The following is an 18,827-nucleotide window of genomic DNA, read 5'->3' as shown; positions in this document are numbered from 1 at the left end:
TAACTGTTATTTTACACGCTTAGATGCACAAAATTAAAGGAATACTTTATAATATTGATATGCGTTGGAACAGACGACCCAATATTTTGAAAGGAGCAAACCACAAAAGTGAGTTTCAATAAATGTACCAACAACTCAAATCAACAACGCCACAAAGATTTGTCCGCTATAAGATGTGTATAAACATTGGTACAGACTGGTCCTCTAGATGCACGGTCTAGCGGCCATAATAAGATGCGCTAACAGGGGATGAGATTGCCATGAAAAGTTTTTTTTATTGATATTTTCACACACACTTAAGCAAATGTGTTTTTAAAAAGTGTTAAGTGCTTCAGTTCCCAGGGCAGCATTATATTTGAGGCCCTGATTGATAGCTTAAAGTTTCAGCTTTTGAGTGTTTTTTAATACTTAAATAGGGTTGTCGGAAGTATCCGAATGGAAACACCAGAAGTGCGCCAAGAGTGGTAACAACACCTGGGCCACCTAGATTAATAGCACTTGTACCAACCACTGACTGCCAACCTGAATGATTCATTACATTAAAAATATTGTTCAAGTTTGTTTGCAAAAAAAGTCCTTACTAACATGCTAACAAGTTTGTTTCTTGTTTAGGATATGTAGTTTTTGTCTTTGGAGGACCTTAAAATAGCCCTAGATTAGGGATAGAACTGGAGACAGTTCTCAAACCAGGGACCTGTCAATAGTAGAGGCTAGCCGAACAGCTTATATAACACTAAAACTAATAAAAAGCTATTGTGCATTAAGATGCTGGCTTGCAAAAGGTGGGAAAAGTATTGTTTTAATTTTTTATAAAAATGTATGTCAGCGATCGTATAAATTCTGCAGCCCTAACTAAATTGGCAGCTTCCGACAGACCTTCTATTAAAGATATTTCAATATATTCTCTCTATCTATCATAAGTTCTCACTAACTTAAGTAACTCTACTTTAAAAACACAAAACCTTGATTTCTTAACCAATCCAAGTTTAATAAATGATTCATCGTAGCACTCCCCCAAAAGCAGAACAAAATCTTTCATGATAGTATTATGTTTACAATTCATGCATTGGCCCTCCTATAAAGGACGTGCAATCTTGCATTGTTTAACAGACATGTGGGCCAGTACATTCAGTGTCTCGCCTGTCACATTGCCAGGTCACTATATTTATACACTATGTCTAACGAAATAGTACAATGTTAACAAAGTACTGTAATCCATAAAAACAATTAACTAACAAGTTGTGTACTATGAAGCGTGACTCTATGTCTGCTGTCACGCCTGACCATAAAGCTCATCATTTAAGACTCATCTTACACCACAAGGTATATGACAGGTTGGTATCAGGCGATATTGGGCCGAATACCTGTCATACTTGCGTAATGGGATAAGCTAGTATATGGTAGTTCATATGGTAGTTTTACGCATTTAAACACACAGACGCACTTAAGCTATGCTTATTACACCTTATTAGTTTGGGTGTATGCAGAGTAAGCCTATTTAACTCAAGCTCAGTCCCAATAAGCCCTCAAAAATTATTATCATGAATAGTTCATTAAATGCACACCAAATGGACACTTTTTCACTAACTTGAAGGGACCTTAATATCGCGTTTTGATAAATTGACAAATTTTAAAAAAAATTGTTGCAGTTTTGCAAATATTCCTTGAAGTTATGTTTTTGCAAGGAAACTGTAATACAGAACGTTTGCCATGCTCTAAAATAACAATTATATGCATATTTGAAGATGTAAAAAACCTGAAAATTATAATGCGTTACAAACATGAAACAATTATATAATTTGGAAAGTTCTATTGTTATCGTTATATTTTTGTACACAACGAATATTATAAAGCATAAAACAGGGGCGTACCTAGGCATATGGCAATACGCCCGTGCGTATAATTCAGTTTCCTTCTGTAATGAACTCCAAAATTTTCTGGGGAATGAAGCAAGAGTCAAACATTTCCTCACATTTACCTACATACCCATTCACTCGCAGTCATAGGCTTCTTGATTAAAAGCCTTGACACTCAAACTTAACAGATGGTGAGTGTCAAAAGTACATTTGCAGTTGGCAGTTTTTGTTTAAATATTTATTTTTCTTATCATTTTTCAAGCAAAACTTTGAGGATAAACATTACCAAAATGTGCCTGAAATGCAACACCTAATAACACCTTCAAATTGCAAAGAAATTTCTAAAATTTTCTAGGGGAGGACCCCATAATCCAGCCAGGAATTGAGTTGAACGCTCTCGCACACCTATGCAACTACAGATCCATTTTCCCTCGCAATATAGTTTCTTGATATTTAAGCATTGACACTTAAACTTAGCAAATAAATTATGATCAAAAGTATATTTGCTGTTGACAATGTTTAATAAATTTTCAAGCAAGAAACTGATGAAATAAATTGCCATAATGTGGCAGAAAGATAACACCAAAGCGCACCATCTGCAATCAATTTTCCAAACCTCCCCAGCAGGAGGGGGAGACCCCCTCCCGCACCTACCCTCCCCCCCCCCCCCCCACTCGCAGCTTAGCTGCTCGATCTTGCATATAGCTGAAATAGCCTCATAATAACAGGAACGCCCCTGTAAAATACATCTAATACTATGTCAGCATGGATGGCCAAATGGTTTAAACAATACACTCTTACTCCATTAGGGTCACTGCAGGTTCGAGCCTGGGTGTGGGTTGCTTTTTTTCTTTAATTTTATTTTTGTTATATACTAAAAACTCTTAAGTTGTGATGTTTACATTTATCAATTCCAAGCATTTAAGAAGTGAAATATTATGCATGACTGAGCAAGAAATTATAAATATTATTTATTTTTATGTAAAAAAAACATCATTCACAACTTATATATTTATTAAGTGTTTTATACACTTTTCATTTGTAACATGGTAAATGATGTATCACTAGCACAGCAATAAAATACACATAACAATTCAATGGCTAAGTGGAAAGATGGTACATTCTAACAAACCTTGTTTAAAATCCCATCACAGAAAAAAATGTACAAATATGTGAAAAATTTTCTTAAAAACACATTAACTGACATATATAAATGTGTTCAACCTCAAAGTTATTCAACAATATGACTATAACAAATATGAAATACCAGTATTGAGTTATATGCATATCATGCATAACTTATTTAACAAGAAGATCACTGTTACTATGTATCTTAACCATAGGGTGAATTTCAGAGAAACAGACTACAAACTATATTTTTTAATCGGGATTCTACTATAGATAATAAAAAGGTTAACAAGGGCTGTTTGTAAAACATGCATGCCCCCATATGGGCTGTCCGTTGTAGTGGCAGCCATTGTGTGAATACGATTTTTGTCACTGTGACCTTGACCTTTGACCTAGTGACCTGAAAATCAATAGAGGTCATCTGCGAGTCACGATCATTGTACCTATGAAGTGTCATGATCCTAGGCAAAAGCGTTCTTGACTTATCATCCGAAAATCATTTTACTATTTCGGGTCACCGTGACCTTGACCTTTGACCTTGTGACCTCAAAATCAATAGGGGTCATCTGCAAGTCATGATCAATCTACCTATGAAGTTTCATGATCCTAGGCGTATGCGCGCTCGAGTTATCATCCAAAAACCATTTTACTATTTCGGGTCACCGTGACCTTGACTTTTGACCTAGTGACCTAAAAATCTATAGGGGTCATCTGCGAGTTATGATCAATGTACCCATGAAGTTTCATGATCCTAGGCGTATGCATTCTTGAGTTATCATCCGGAAACCATTTTACTATTTCGGGTCACCGTGACCTTGACCTTTGACCTAGTGACCTCAAAATCAATAGGGGTCATCTGCAAGTCATGATCAATCTACCCATGCAGTTTCATGATCCTAGGCATATGCGTTCTTGAGTTATCATTCAAAAACCATTTTACTATTTCGGGTTACCGTGACCTTGACCTTTGACCTAGTGACCTCAAAATCAATAGGGGTCATCTGCGAGTCATGATCAATGTACCTATGAAGTTTCATGATCCTAGGCCCAAGCGTTCTTGAGTTATCGTCTGACAACCACCTGGTGGACGGACAGACCGACCGACAGACCGACATGAGCAAAGCAATATACCCCCTCTTCTTCGAAGGGGGGCATAATTAATAGGTGACACAGATTTTGTAGCTTGATTATCAGCTTCACACCCACAGTGATGAAAAGGGATGATTACTGGAATTACCCACGTAATAATAAGTTAGTTAATCACAGCCGCCTGTTTAATAATGTTTACAGTGGTCATTTAAAACAAGAAATATCTTTAAAAAAGATATACGGCGTTGATAGTTCAATGAATGAGATCAAGGATAGCGAATGTCTTTTTCTGTGAAGTTCTTAGCTGCATCACACGCAGTACGGGATGTTACGCGGAGTTTTTGCGGCTTATTTTACATTATTACATATTGCTGGCCACAAACCTATAGATACAAAACAGAAAACCAAAAGAAGAATGGAAGTGAAATTAAAACATATGAGTCAATCGGCCACACGCGAAGTATCCATTTTATAGGCGCGTTCTTCGAACAAACCTGTTTTAGTGGTTTGTCAGGTATTGTCATTTGATTCGATTATTAACAGTATCGAGAATCATCGCGCTCATGCTTAATACATTAGTCAATATGGTGGAATAATTATTGTTAAATTAATCAAAAATAATATTTATCATTGTATTGTTGAAAACACATTAAGAATCTATTATTGACATTCCATAATTATATTGCTGAATATCTTCATTTAACATATTTCTGGTCTAAAGAAAATTCCAGGTCACCTAGTTCACGGATAGCGTCTTTATTATATAACGATTATCTTACTGGCCGCGAACTCAGGTGATGACCTGTATATAAACTCTGACATTCACACACTGGCCGCGAATTGACCCAACACCTCGCCGGTTGAAATGCAATGCATTAAAGTGAGGCCTCGCTTCCACTGCTCTTATACTTTTACATGTTTACATGTTGACAGGAATATGGAAGTAAGTACTAAATATGAGAACATCGCCTTTAAGTATAAACGTTTTTGCGCTGGTAATTCTCAGAAAATAAAAGGTGCACGCACAAACTGAATTGATGTCGAGAATTGAGTGTAAAACTGTTCTATCTAATTAAGCCTTTTCATTAGAGATAAAATTGTTTCATGCAGGAGAACAGTGTTTCAAAGACGCGGATATGTTTCCAATGTTCTGGTGGTGAACTCAAATCAGCCAATGGAATAAATGAAGTGTATTCATTCGTACCTAGCCGCGGGAAATTTTATTTGAATTTTATTGGACTATTACAAAGGTCAGGTAAGGTGAAAAGCTGGCTTAATACAGCTTACGCCGAAAAATCGCTTGAGAGGCAGGGGCAAGGCTGTATAAGCCTTATAAATGAGATGTGCAGATAATTCAGTCACAAGTTATACAAGCTTTCCCCATTCAAATGATATCAATTTACAATGACCATGCCACACCTCAATTTATTACTGATGACATGAAACAATAATGAAGTACCTTATCAACAGGTATATGTTCAGTACTTTAAACTGATCAGTCCCACTATCAATTGTCATGTGCACCATAGATAGTATTATACAGATAATGCAGTTATACCACAGCAGGACTAACTATTTATCATAATAATAACATGTATACACATGGGATGCCTGCCAAGTTATTCCTATATTTATTAAAAATTCTTAGTAATATAACAAATGCTGATAGTAAATTTGATTTCATAAACATAATATTATATAAAAACTTGATACAGTCACTCTTTTCTTAAATATTTCTGACACAGGCCTTCTTCAGTAAACGAATTTAAAGAAAATTTCACATAGCATTTCCTTCTGTTGAGTCCAATACTGGAAGTAAATGCAATTAATACAGTTAATTGCATTTACTTCGAGTTTTGTCAACAGAAGGAAACGCTATGTGAAATTTTCTGTATAATCGTTTACTGATGAAGGCCTGTGGCCGAAATATTGAATAAAAGAGTGACTGTATCAAGTTTTAATACTTTCCTCCCTCTGGAGATCCAATATATAGAGTATAGATAATATTATATAATCGCGTTCAATACAAAGAGAATAGAAAGCTTATATCACTTAAAGATGCTGAAACTGTAAAATAAAAGCATTGTTTTGCAAATAAATGCACATGTATTGAAAGATATTCATTCAAATGAATTGATAACGGATTTGAAGTCATCTTAAAAATTACTTGTGCTACATTGCCTAATAATTTGCCGTTCAGATGTCTGTTTGCTTACATATCACTGGTTACCCGATTTCTGTTGTTGAATGAGAGTGTCTTCAGAGCTTTCAGTGTCTGCAAATCCACATCAATGGAAATATTTCCATAGATAATCATGTCAGCAAAGATTTTAAAAATGTAAATAAGCAAAGCCAGAAATGCTGACAATACAATACAAAAGGTACAACTCAGCATCTTTAAGATAAAAATCATCTTTCTTTAAATCCTTCTTTAAAACATTAACTAACCCATTAAATTTCAAAATAATGCAAGCTTGATTAAGACAAGTACATGTTTATATGACTCAGCCATTTCTTTAGCTGTGCATACAAAATTAGGTGCTTTTAGTAGCATTTTGCCATGAGCATAATTATCATTATACTGTAGGGTTTTAAGGAACAGCAACAATTTGATAACATTTTAAGAGAGAACCAAAGAAACAGATTGAAAAAACAACAACACTTTTTATGCAGATTTTGAAAATAAATTGAAAGAAAAACATTAAATGCAAATGTAAACAGTCATTTGAAAGAACAAGAGATGTGTTAGTCAGAAACACAATGCCCCCTGTTGCGCCGCTTTGAAATAACATTTCAATATATCACTTGGCAGGTTTAGAAATTATCTCCCTTTTAAAGCTTATTACTTCCCTTGGATTTTTTTTACTTTTGACTTGAAGCATAACCTTAACCTTAACTTTTCACCACTCAAAATGTGCAGCTTCATGAGATACACATGCATGCCAAATATCAAGTTGCTATCTTCAATATTGCAAAAGTTATGGCCAATGTTAAAGTTTTCGAACAGTCACACAGACAGAAAGACAAACGGACTGACAGCTCAACTGCTATATGCCACCCTACCAGGGGCATAAAAACAGCATACCCGTGCTTAAATCCAGCTCCATATTTGATTGAAGTGAACAATATTTGGCATGTCTTTCTCTAAAAGCAAAATCCATGAAGAGACAGTTCAACTATGTGAAGGTTGTTTTTTTCTTTCTTTAATATACCTGTTACCACACTGTCAGCTTTAAATGAATGAGCTATTTAATTAGAAGAGAGTTTGATGTAAGTACTGCAGGTGGGTAAAGTAATACATAATGAGGTGAAAGAAATGAAAAAGTGGACAGAAGTGCAATTAAAAGTTAAAATGTAAAACTTAAGTTTAGTGTCCAGATTGGTCGTTTACCTCATGTTTTAGCAAGGACAACGTCCCAATGTGACCCCTATCTAGTTGTTTCTGTCTTCTGCCACATTCTTTAAGACCAAATTGTTATTGTAGCAAACAGTGATGGTAAAGCAATAACCTTACAAAATCGGTTATATATATTTGCATTCATTTTAATTGAAAGCTGATGTACCACTAGACTTTGAACTTTTCTAACTCTCAAAACAAATGAAAGACGCAGATGAATTAAAATGGCTTACGTCAAATGCAATGCGTGTTCAGTCAAACATGTAATGGGGGCTTTCTGATTGCTTTTGACCATGAGGGAAATTTGTCATCTTCTCTCGTGGGAATAACCCTATATGATGCTCAGTAATTGGTATGTAAACTTCAAATAGACACCAAATAGTGAATCAACCAAAGTATCTATTTCAAATAAAACTCCTGGGCCCTGGCAAATTATCTCTCTAGTGTATTCATTTCCTTTTATATCTGAAGTTTTTAATTGACAATTTTCAATCATTAGTTACCAATATTAGTTTAAGATAGAAATGAAACTTATGAGAAAACTTCTCAAGTTTTCAAGTATTTGGCCAACTGCATACAGTTTAACATAATTGCTAGGCAAACATGAGTTTAAATCAAGTAAGGTTACAAAAAGGTGAAAGTTGTAATGTTATCTTTATAGATATTCTTATCTTGAAACTTATGATACAAAACAGTTCTCCTCCTTAACAACTTATTATATTGATTAAATAGCATTAACTTATATTATAACCATCATATACCTACTAAAATTGTATATAAATTAAGTTTACTGTCAGGATCACTCATCCACAACAGAAATCATGTTCTGGTCCAGAGGTTTTAACGAGCCTGGCTTGAATTAAAAACTATTGTACCATTTACATGTATTGAAATAGTTAAGTTAATACAACAATTTCAAGTTTGACCGATTTATTATACCTTGTGAGATAATTTAATAGCTAACTGATATTTGTATCGTTGCCTGTAGTTTCAACTACATCGAAAACACATATGACCAATGTGAGAATGCATCACAAATGTATAAGATCTAGTGTAAATTTATTGTAGCCACGTCAGTCAAAGGTCATGGTCTACATAAAAAATGACAGAGTAAAAACCACTGCTTTTAAGGAGACTATAAAAGAACCCCACATGACAAACAGGCCCAAGAATTAAGGAATAATACCAAAGTTATACATGTTATACATGTAATCAAGCACTGAATTTAAAATGGTCCAACATATCTAGAATTTAAACAAAAGTGACAATTAGGCCATTGGATTTAGCATTGAACTCAAATTGTCAAATAGATCAAGGGATCTAGCATTGAACTCAAAGCAAAAACAAATGATCAAGGAATCTAGCATTGAACTCAAATTGACAAACTCAAAGCAACAAACAGGCCAAGGAATCTTGCATTGGCTCTAAGCAACAAACAGGCCAAGGAATCAAGGACTGGACTCAAAGCAACGAACATGCCAATGAATCTAGAATTGAACGCAACGAAACAAACAGGCCAATGAATCTACAATCGGAATCAAAGCAACGAACAAGCCAAGAATCCAGCATTGAACTCAAAGCAACAAACAGGCAAAGATATCTGGCTTTGGACTCGAAGCAACAAACAGGCCAAGGAATCTATCATTGGACTCAAAAGACAACAAGGCCAAGGAATCTAGCATTGAACTCAAAGTAACAAACAGGCCAAGAAATCTAGCATTGAACTCAAAGCAACAAACAGGCAAAGGAATCTGGCTTTGGACTCAAAGCAACAAACAGGCCAAGGAATCTAGAATTGGACTCAAGGCAACAAACAGGCAAAGGAATCTAGCACTGAACTCAAAGTTACAAACAGGCCAAAGACTCTAACATTGGACTAAAAGCAACAAACAGCCAAAGGAATCTTGCATTGAACTCAAAACAACAAACATGCCAAGGAATCAAGCATTTGACTCAAAGCAACAAACATGACAAGGGATCTAGCATTAAACTCATAGCAATAAAACAGACCAAGGAATCTAGTATTGAACTCAAAGCAACAAACAGGCCAAGGAATCAAGGATTGGACTCAAAGCAACAAACATGCCAAGGAATCTAGAATTGAATGCAAAGAAACAAACAGGCCAATAAATCTACAATCAGAATCAAAGCAACAAACAAGCTAAGAATCTAGCATTGGACTTAAAGCCACAAATAGGCCAAGGAATCTAGCATTGAATTCAAAGCAACAAGCAGGCAAAGGAATCAAGCATTGGACTCAAGCAACAAACAGGCCAAGGAATCTAGCATTGGACTCAAAGCAACAAACAGGCCAAGAGATCTAGCATGAGACTCAAAACACAACAAGGCCAAGGAATCTAGTATTGAGCTCAAAGCAACAAACAGGCCAAGGAATCTGGCTTTGGACTTAAAGCAACACACAGGCCAAGGAATCTAGAATTGAACTCAAAGCAACACACAGGCAAAGGAATCTAGCATTGAACTTAAAACAACAAACATGCCAAGGAATCAAGCATTGGACTCAAAGCAAAAACATGCCAAGGAATCTAGCATTAAACTCATAGCAATAAACAGGCCAAGGAATTTAGCATTGAACTCAAATCAACAAACATGCCAAGGAATCAAGATTGGACTAAAAGCAACGAACATTCCAAGGATTCTAGTATTGAATTCAAAGCAACAAACAGTCCAAGGAATCAAGGATTGGACTCAAAGCAACAAACATGCCAAGGAATCTAGAATTGAATGCAAAGAAACAAACAGGCCAATGAATCTACAATCGGAATCTACACAACAAACAGGCAAAGAATCTAGCATTGGACTTAAAGCGATAAATAGGCCAAGAAATCTAGCATCAAATTCAAAGCAACAAACAGGCAACGGATTCTAGCATTGGACTCAATACAACAAAGAGGCCAAGGAATCTAGCATTGGACTCAAAGCAACCCACAGGCCAAGGAATCTAGCATCCGACTCAAAGCCACAAACAGGCCAAGGGATCTGGCATTGACCTCAAAGCAACAAACAGGTAAAGGAATCTAGCATTGAACTCAAAGCAACAAATAGGCCAAGGAATCTAGCATTGGACTAAAAGCAACAAACAGGCTAAGGAATATAGCATTGGACTCAAGACAACAAACAGGCCAAGGAATCTAGCATTGAATTTAAAGCAACAAAAAGGCCAAGGAATCTAGCATCTGATTCAAAGCAACTAACAGGCCAAGGAATCTAGCATTGAACTCAAGGCAACACACAGGCCAAGAATCTAGAATTGGACTGAAAGCCAAAAACAAATGAAGAAGGAATATAGCTCTGAAATGAAAGCCAAAAACAAAAGACTGAGGAATCAAGCATTGCGCTTAAACATTCTGAGGTATCTAGAACTGGACAAAAATTACAAACAAGCCAAGGAATCTTGCAGCAAACCTTAAGTGACACACAAACAAAGGAAACTAGCATACACTACATGACATGCAGACTAAACCTTTTCCTTTATCGCATCTTGTCTTTTATTTTGAAAATGTTTGCCTCATCTCAGGCCATTTTTGCACAAGCTGTAAAATCATACATGATAAAAGTTTTTTTTTACTAATTGAATCGTCTTTTGTTTGATTGTTTATTCTTTATGTTTGTTAATTAAAATAAAATGTTTGACTTGATTCCGAATAATAGCACAAACCTCCAAAGATTGACTTATATAAACGCTTACTTACGTGAAATAAAACATAGCTGACACCTTTGTAGCAGGCGAAATCAGTGTAGAGGTATGATGTAAATATATTCAAACTGCAAACTGGCATATGTAGGTATTAAAGATACCATATCGAATCATATTATTGTTTATGTTCTCAAATGGATGTATGTTTCTAACATAAGTTTCTTAAATATATAGAAATACGTGGTATATTAGCATTTCATTATGACACAGTTTCCTTTGTGCATATTCTAATCACATGTTAATATTACATTCATTTTGTAAATGAAAAATTATATTGCAATTCATTTGGATTGTTGATTGGTGCCAGACTGTGTTATTAAAAGCAAACAGACAAACTTCAGTAAGATATTCTGACTTTGATTGACGATGCGCAGACAGGCTTTCAAACTATTGACCTTGCTCTCCTTCGAGATTGAATGTACATTGTTTAAAAAAGTACAAAATCTTCCCAGTAATTTCATATGTTTGTATTTAAATATATATCATTATAACATGGCTTTTCGTAATAATATCAGGGTAGGGAACAAAGGGGACAAGCAATAATTTCATGTTACGAAAATATTGGAGCACATAATGCAATATGAAAATAATCATGAAATTTTAGAACACAGCCTTCCAGTAGGAACACATTGGCTCATGAAAGGGAACAGGAAATCACACACTAATTATTTGAAGTGTTAAGTGCAAAACAGTAACTGTTGTACACACTTTTTATTTCTGTATAGAATGTCAGGTACAATAGTTTCATAATCAAAATTTGGTTAGCATGGTTTCAAAATGAAATACAGTATCCCTATAATTTTTAAATTAGCCAATCCAAAACGTAGAGTATCTTCTGGCAGGAAAATATCTCCAACATTTTAGTGACTGTTGTAAAGGTCAAGAAAGGTCAAGAAAAGCTGGGTTAAACAGCTACACCAAATAAAAATCCCTATCACTAATAAATTACTGTTGATTTCATTACAGGGGTAAACTTAATATTGCTAAACTTCTTTGATCTGTTGTTTTGCTTCCTCATGAAATGTGTGGAGAAGCATAGATAAGCTAAGGGATGTGACTGAACTTATGTTAACCCTTTGCATGCTGGGAAATTTGTCGTCTGTTTAAATGTCGTCTGCTGAGTTTCTAAAATTAGCATTTTCTTCGATTTTTTTCATAGAATAGTATCAGAATAGCAAACGGTTTGGATCCTGATGAGACGCCATGTTCTGTGGTGTCTCATCTGGATCCAAACTGTTTGCAAAGGCCTTCAAAATTCGGTTCCCGCACTGAAAGGGTTAAAAGAGAGCCACAGGCCCTAGGTCAATGACCTGAGAACTGAAGGAACTGTTCTGAGCAACTTTTGTTAGGTTTGCATAATAAATGTTTCTACTGACCGTTCTTTTTTACCCAGAATTCAACTGAGATATCATTTGAACAAATGTTTTTATATAAATGTATGCTTAATTGGCAAAATATATATGTGTTGTCTATCACAGTGTTAAAAAGGTTGCACTACAGCCATATAAACTCTGCCTTATACCCCTCTTTAACAAGAGCACCGCCTTGCGGGTGCAGACATTTATTACATTATCTTCCAAAAAAGCGAAAAAAAAAAAAAAATCGGGGGGGGGGGGGGGGGGGGGGGGGGGGGGGGGGGGGTTTGGGTGCGATGGTTGGACGGTATTTCAAACATAACCGTTTTAAAAAAAAAAATCAAAAAAAAAATTGGGGGGGGGGTGGGGGGGTGGGGTGGGGGTATAGTGTGAGGGTGCGGTGGTCATTTGTGAGATGATCTTAAAAAAAAAAAATTAGGGGGGGGAGGGGGGAGGGCACGGGGGGATGGTTTGGGTGAAGTCTATTGTGGTATGTCAGGTAAGAGTAGTTTCATCAAAGTATCAATCAAATCTAATCATAAATAAAGAAGTTATGGCAATTTTAGCAAAATTTAATAATTTGACCTTGAGAGTCAAGGTCATTCAAAGGTCAAAGTAAAATTCAAGTTGCCAGGTACAGTAACCTCATGATAGCATGTAAGTATTTGAAGTTTGAAAGTAATAGCCTTGATACTTCGAGTGGATCGAAACACAAAATTTAACCATATATTAAAAGTTACTAAGTCAAAAAGGGCCATAATTCCGTAACAATGACAACCAGAGTTATGCAACTTGTCCTTTTACTGTACCCTTATGATAGTTTGTGAGTGTTCCAAGTATGAAAGCAATATCTATGATACTTTAGGGGTAAAGTGGACCAAAACATAAATCTTAACCAAATTTTCAATTTTCTAAGTATAAAGGGCCCATAATTCCGTCCAAATGCCAGTCAGAGTTACATAACTTTGCCTGCACCGTCCCCTTATGATAGTTCATAAATCTTGCAAGTATGAAAGTAATAGCTTTGATACTGTAGGAATAAAGTGGACCTAAACACAAAACTTAATCAAATTTTCAATTTTCTAAGTATAAAAAGGGCACATAATTCTGTCAAAATGCCAGTCAGAGTTACATTACTTTGCCTGCACAGTCCCCTCATGATAGTTAGTAAGTGTTGCAAGTATGAAAGCAATAGCTTTGATGCTTAAGGAATAAAATGGACCTAAACACAATACTTAACCAAAATTGTCAATTTTCTAAGTATAAAAAGGGCACATAATTCTGTCAAAATGCATGCCAGAGTTATCTAACTTTGCCTGCCCAGTCCCCTCATGATAGTAAGTAAGTGTACCAAGTTTGAATGCAAGAGCATTGATACTTACTGAGAAAAGTGGAACTAAACGCAAAACTTAACCAAAATTTTCAATTTTTTAAGTATAAAAAGGGCACATAATTCTGTCAAAATGCACGCCAGAGTTATCTAACTTTGCCTGTCCAGTCCCCTCATGATAGATAGTAAGTGTACCAAGTTTGAATGCAATAGCATTGATACTTTCTGAGAAAAGTGGACCTAAACGCAAAACTTAACCGGACGCCGACGCCAACGCCAATGCCAACGCCGACGCCGACGCCAAGGTGATGACAATAGCTCATTTTTTTTTTCAAAAAATAGATGAGCTAAAAATGTTCTTCTTTTGCTTTCATATTCATATGAGATTTAAAAAGATTAACAATTGTTCTGAGCAAGTTTCAAGAAGATTGGACTCAAAAAGTGACTTGTAGATTGTTCAAAAGGAAAACAAGTGTTTAAATAAATCCTATTAGTAAAGAGTCTTCCCACATAAGCATCTGAAAAGTCGACTGATGCAAGAAGGCACTTTGTGCTATTTGATATTTTCTTCATAGACGTGGCTTTTAACCATCACTGCCCCACATATACAGCAATTGCTGTCCAACAATATGCGCAGGCTGATTGGCAACACTTTACTCACTTGTATTTAGCCCACTTTTCCCACCGCTTGTGACAAAGGTCAATTATATCCACAGTATTTCACATACATGTAAACAAACACTTGACACCATAATTTTTTTTATGCACTATAGTCTTTTTAATGCCATTGTAAACCATCTTACTATAAGAGTCAACTGTAACCAATTTAAAATACCCCGTAGGAGTAATTCAGCTTGCTTAATATTTTAAATGGCGTAATTTAAAATGCAAACTTTAACCCCACATGCAAATTTCACATTAAGATGCAATAATTCAATGTAAAACATTGAGCACGTGAGATTTATTTTACCCTACAGGATATTTAATAAACATGAACATGCAATGGATACTAGGTATTTAATTTTTAGTTCATGTAGGATTCAGATGAACATATACATCTATTTACAGTATTTTTGTTAACCTATGAATGTATGCAAAATTAATTTGTTGTCTTTTTCAAGCTGTTAGCTCATTAGTTTAAATGCGCAGAGAAGCTGGTATTCTTTCTTATACTTTTAAGTAAAACAGTTACATATTATTTACTACAAATCCATCACTTTTGTTATCCCAAAGATATTATTTATTCCCTAAATTTTTGCCAATGCACACATTATCATGTGACTACTTTCAAATTCTATAAAATCTCATCTGAACGCTGCTTCACACATGCTGTTTTAACATCGACACACAGGTATAATAAATAATAAATGACCTAAATATTCATAGCGTCACTGGGCTGTCTTGGTCAGTATTAGCCAGTCAAAATAGTTATCTTCCAACTGTCAATAGCATGACAGTCATAAACACTATCTTTATCATCTTGATCAGTAAAATAACATCTTCATAAAAGCGAAGTATGCAAAGTATGTAAATAAACACAGTCATGGACCATGCTCACAAACTTGTACAGTGTTTGTTTGCAGTTTGGCTTTGCAAGCATGCTACAATATCAATAAGAATCAAATTCAATATTTGCTTACAATTGTCATAAGATTATTCCAAAGTTATTGTAATATGTCTGGAATTTGAATGTAAATTATCCCCACGTTTTTCGGAGAAAAAGTGGGGATATTGTATTGATGTGCGTCTGTCCGTCCGTCCTGGCCACCTGCTCCTCCTACACTATTAGCACTAGAACCTTGAAACTTACATACATGGTAGCTATGAACATATGTGCAACGGTGACAGTGACAGAATTTTGATCTGACCCCTGGGTCAAAAGTTATGGGGGTTGGGGTGGGGTCGGGTCAGAGATTTTCACTCATTTTTTAATGTTATTTTACATTAACTTCTTCATTTCTGCACCGATTTACTTCAAATTAATACTGAGCCTCTCTTATGACACTAAGGTCAATCTCAACTATGCATGGCCCCATTACCAACCCTGGGGCGCCCTGGCCACATAAGCCACACCCACCCAAAATTGCCTTTTACTATAATTTCTTCATTTCTACATCGATTCACTTCAAATTGATACTGAACCTCTCTTATGACAATACCGTCAATCTCAGCTATGCATGGCCCCATTACCAACCCTAGGGCACCCCGCCCACATAGGCCACACCTACCCAAAATTGCCTTTTACTATAATTTCTTCATTTCTAAACCGATTTACTTCAAATTGATACTGAACCTCTCTTATGACAATACAGTCAATCTCAGCTATGCATGGCCCCATTACCAACCCTAGGGCGCCCTGCCTACATAGGCCAGGCCCACCAAAAATTGCCTTTTACTATAATTTCTTCATTTCTACACCGATTCACTTCAAATTGATACTGAACCTCTCCTATGACAATACAGTTAATCTCAACTATGCATGGCCCCATTACCAACCCTGGGGCGCCCTGCCCACATAGGCCACACCCACCCAAAATTGCCTTTTACTATAATTTCTTCATTTCTACACCGATTCAATTCAAATGGATACTGAACCTCTTTTATGACAATACGGTCAAACACAACTATGCATGGCACCATTACCAACCCTGGGGCGCCCCGCCCACATAGGCCACGCCCACCCAAAATTGCCTTTTACTATAATTTCTTCATTTCTACACTGATTAACTTCAAATTGATACTGAACATCTTTTATGACAATACAGTCAATCTCAACTATGTAAGGCCCCATTACCAATCCTTGGGCGCCCCCCCATAATAGGCCACACACACCCAAAATTGTCTTTTACTATAATTTCTTCATTTCTACACTGATTCACTTCTAATTGATACTGAACTTCTCTTATGACAATACGGTCAATCTCAACTATGTATGGCCCCATTACCAACCCTGGGGCACCCCGCCCATAATAGGCCACACTCACCCAAAATTGTCTTTTACAATTATATCATCATTTCTACACCGATTCACTTCAAATTGATACTGAACCTCTTTTATGACTATACAGTCAATCTCAACTATGCATGGCGCCATTACCAACCCTGCGGCGCCCCGCCAACATAGGCCACGCCCACCCCAAATTGCCTTTTACTATAATTTTTCATTTCTACACCGATTTACTTCAAATTGATACTGAACATCTCTAATGACAATAAGGTCAATCTAAACTATGTATGGCCCCTTTACCAACCCTGGGGCGCCCCGCCCATAATAGGCCACACCCATCCAAAATGTCTTTTACTATAATTTCTTCATTTCTACACCGATTCACTTCTAATTGATACTGAACTTCTCTTATGACAATACGGTCAATCTCAACTATGCATGGACCCATTACCAACCATGGGGCTCCCCTGGGTAAAACATGCGGCGTGGGGATACGCATCGGCCTCTGCCGCGCCATTTCTAGTTATTACCTGTAAGCATGCAGGCAGATATTGTATTGCCATACTTATTGTATTCTGTAAAGTATGACAATATTTCATTGATATAATTTTTGAAAGTAACATATTCAGAAACAGCATTTCCATGCATATTAGTTATATCAGCTAGGTACATTAACCCATTTATGCCTAGTGGACTCTCCCATCCTTCTAAATTGGATCAATTTATTTCCAAAATGAGGGATGTCTAGTATATTTATTTCTATATTTAGAATATTTCATACAGAAATTCATTTAAGCAAACAGCGCAGACCCATGATGTGGCGTCTCATCTGGGTCTACGCTGTTTGCAAAGGCCTTCTTTCTAGACGCTAGGCATAAATGGGTTAAGGTTACACAAAATACTAAGGGATGGAAATTAATAGGGGCCCACCACTAGAGAATGACGCCCTTAAATATGCAGCAGCAATAAACTTTCAAAAAAAAAAATTAGTATTGAGACAAAGTGGATGACAATCATCAACATTTAGTAAAAATTCTTATCCTTTAATTTGAATTTGCTATGCTGTCTGTGTTTGTCTGTGCTGTCAAAATACTGTAAGAATTGTCATTGCTGTTAATTCTAATGTAATCCGTGTAATACTTAAATAAAATAATATCATAACACAAGACCATTAAACATGATAATCTCGCATCTGAATTGGTATTTTTAAGTACAAATTCTCTCATTTCACCAGTTGTGTTTCTAAATTTAACCAAGATAATTAAGCCACAGCTTGCAACATAATCACAGGCAGGGGGGGGGATATTACCTTTATTAACTTATTGTTTATGTATTCAACAGACACTACAGCGCATCACATTACAAAACTGAACAGCAATGATTAGTTTGTCATGTTTCTTTCCCCAGCGACATGAAATAACAAATATTTGAAGTGAATTTGTGTAATGGATACTGACATAGGAAATCCATTGCCCACAAAGATTGTGTGACGGTACATTTAAAATATATCCAAATCCAATTACAATTCTCCAGCATGAAATGAAATATTTGTTTGCTTTACATCTTTGCATTTATCCATCAATCATTTTCTGTCGAATCTCATTTAAAAAAAAATTCTTGCATTCATTAAACTTTAATATATTAAACGGATTTAAATATATACATATGTAATAGGCTCATATCAAAACATAAATTAAACAGAAAAACATGTTTGATAATACTAACTTCACTATAACTTCACTACATTTTTATCTAAAATTGTGAACTCTTCATAGCTGATTTACAGGTGAATTTATAAAACAAACTAGAAATGGCGCGGCAGAGGCCAACGCGTATCCCCACGCCGCATGTTTGAAATGGAAGAAATTATAGTAAAAGACAATTTTGGGTGGGTGTGGCCTATTATGGACGGGGCGCCCCAGGGCTGGTAAAGGGGCCATACATAGTTGAGATTGACTTTATTGTCATAAGAGATGTTCAGTATCAATTTGAAGTAAATCAGTGTAG

This window comes from Dreissena polymorpha, chromosome 4 (genome assembly GCF_020536995.1).
Source record: "Dreissena polymorpha isolate Duluth1 chromosome 4, UMN_Dpol_1.0, whole genome shotgun sequence".
NCBI classification, from domain to species: Eukaryota; Metazoa; Mollusca; class Bivalvia; order Myida; family Dreissenidae; genus Dreissena; species Dreissena polymorpha.
Note: the sequence above shows the minus strand (reverse complement) of the source record.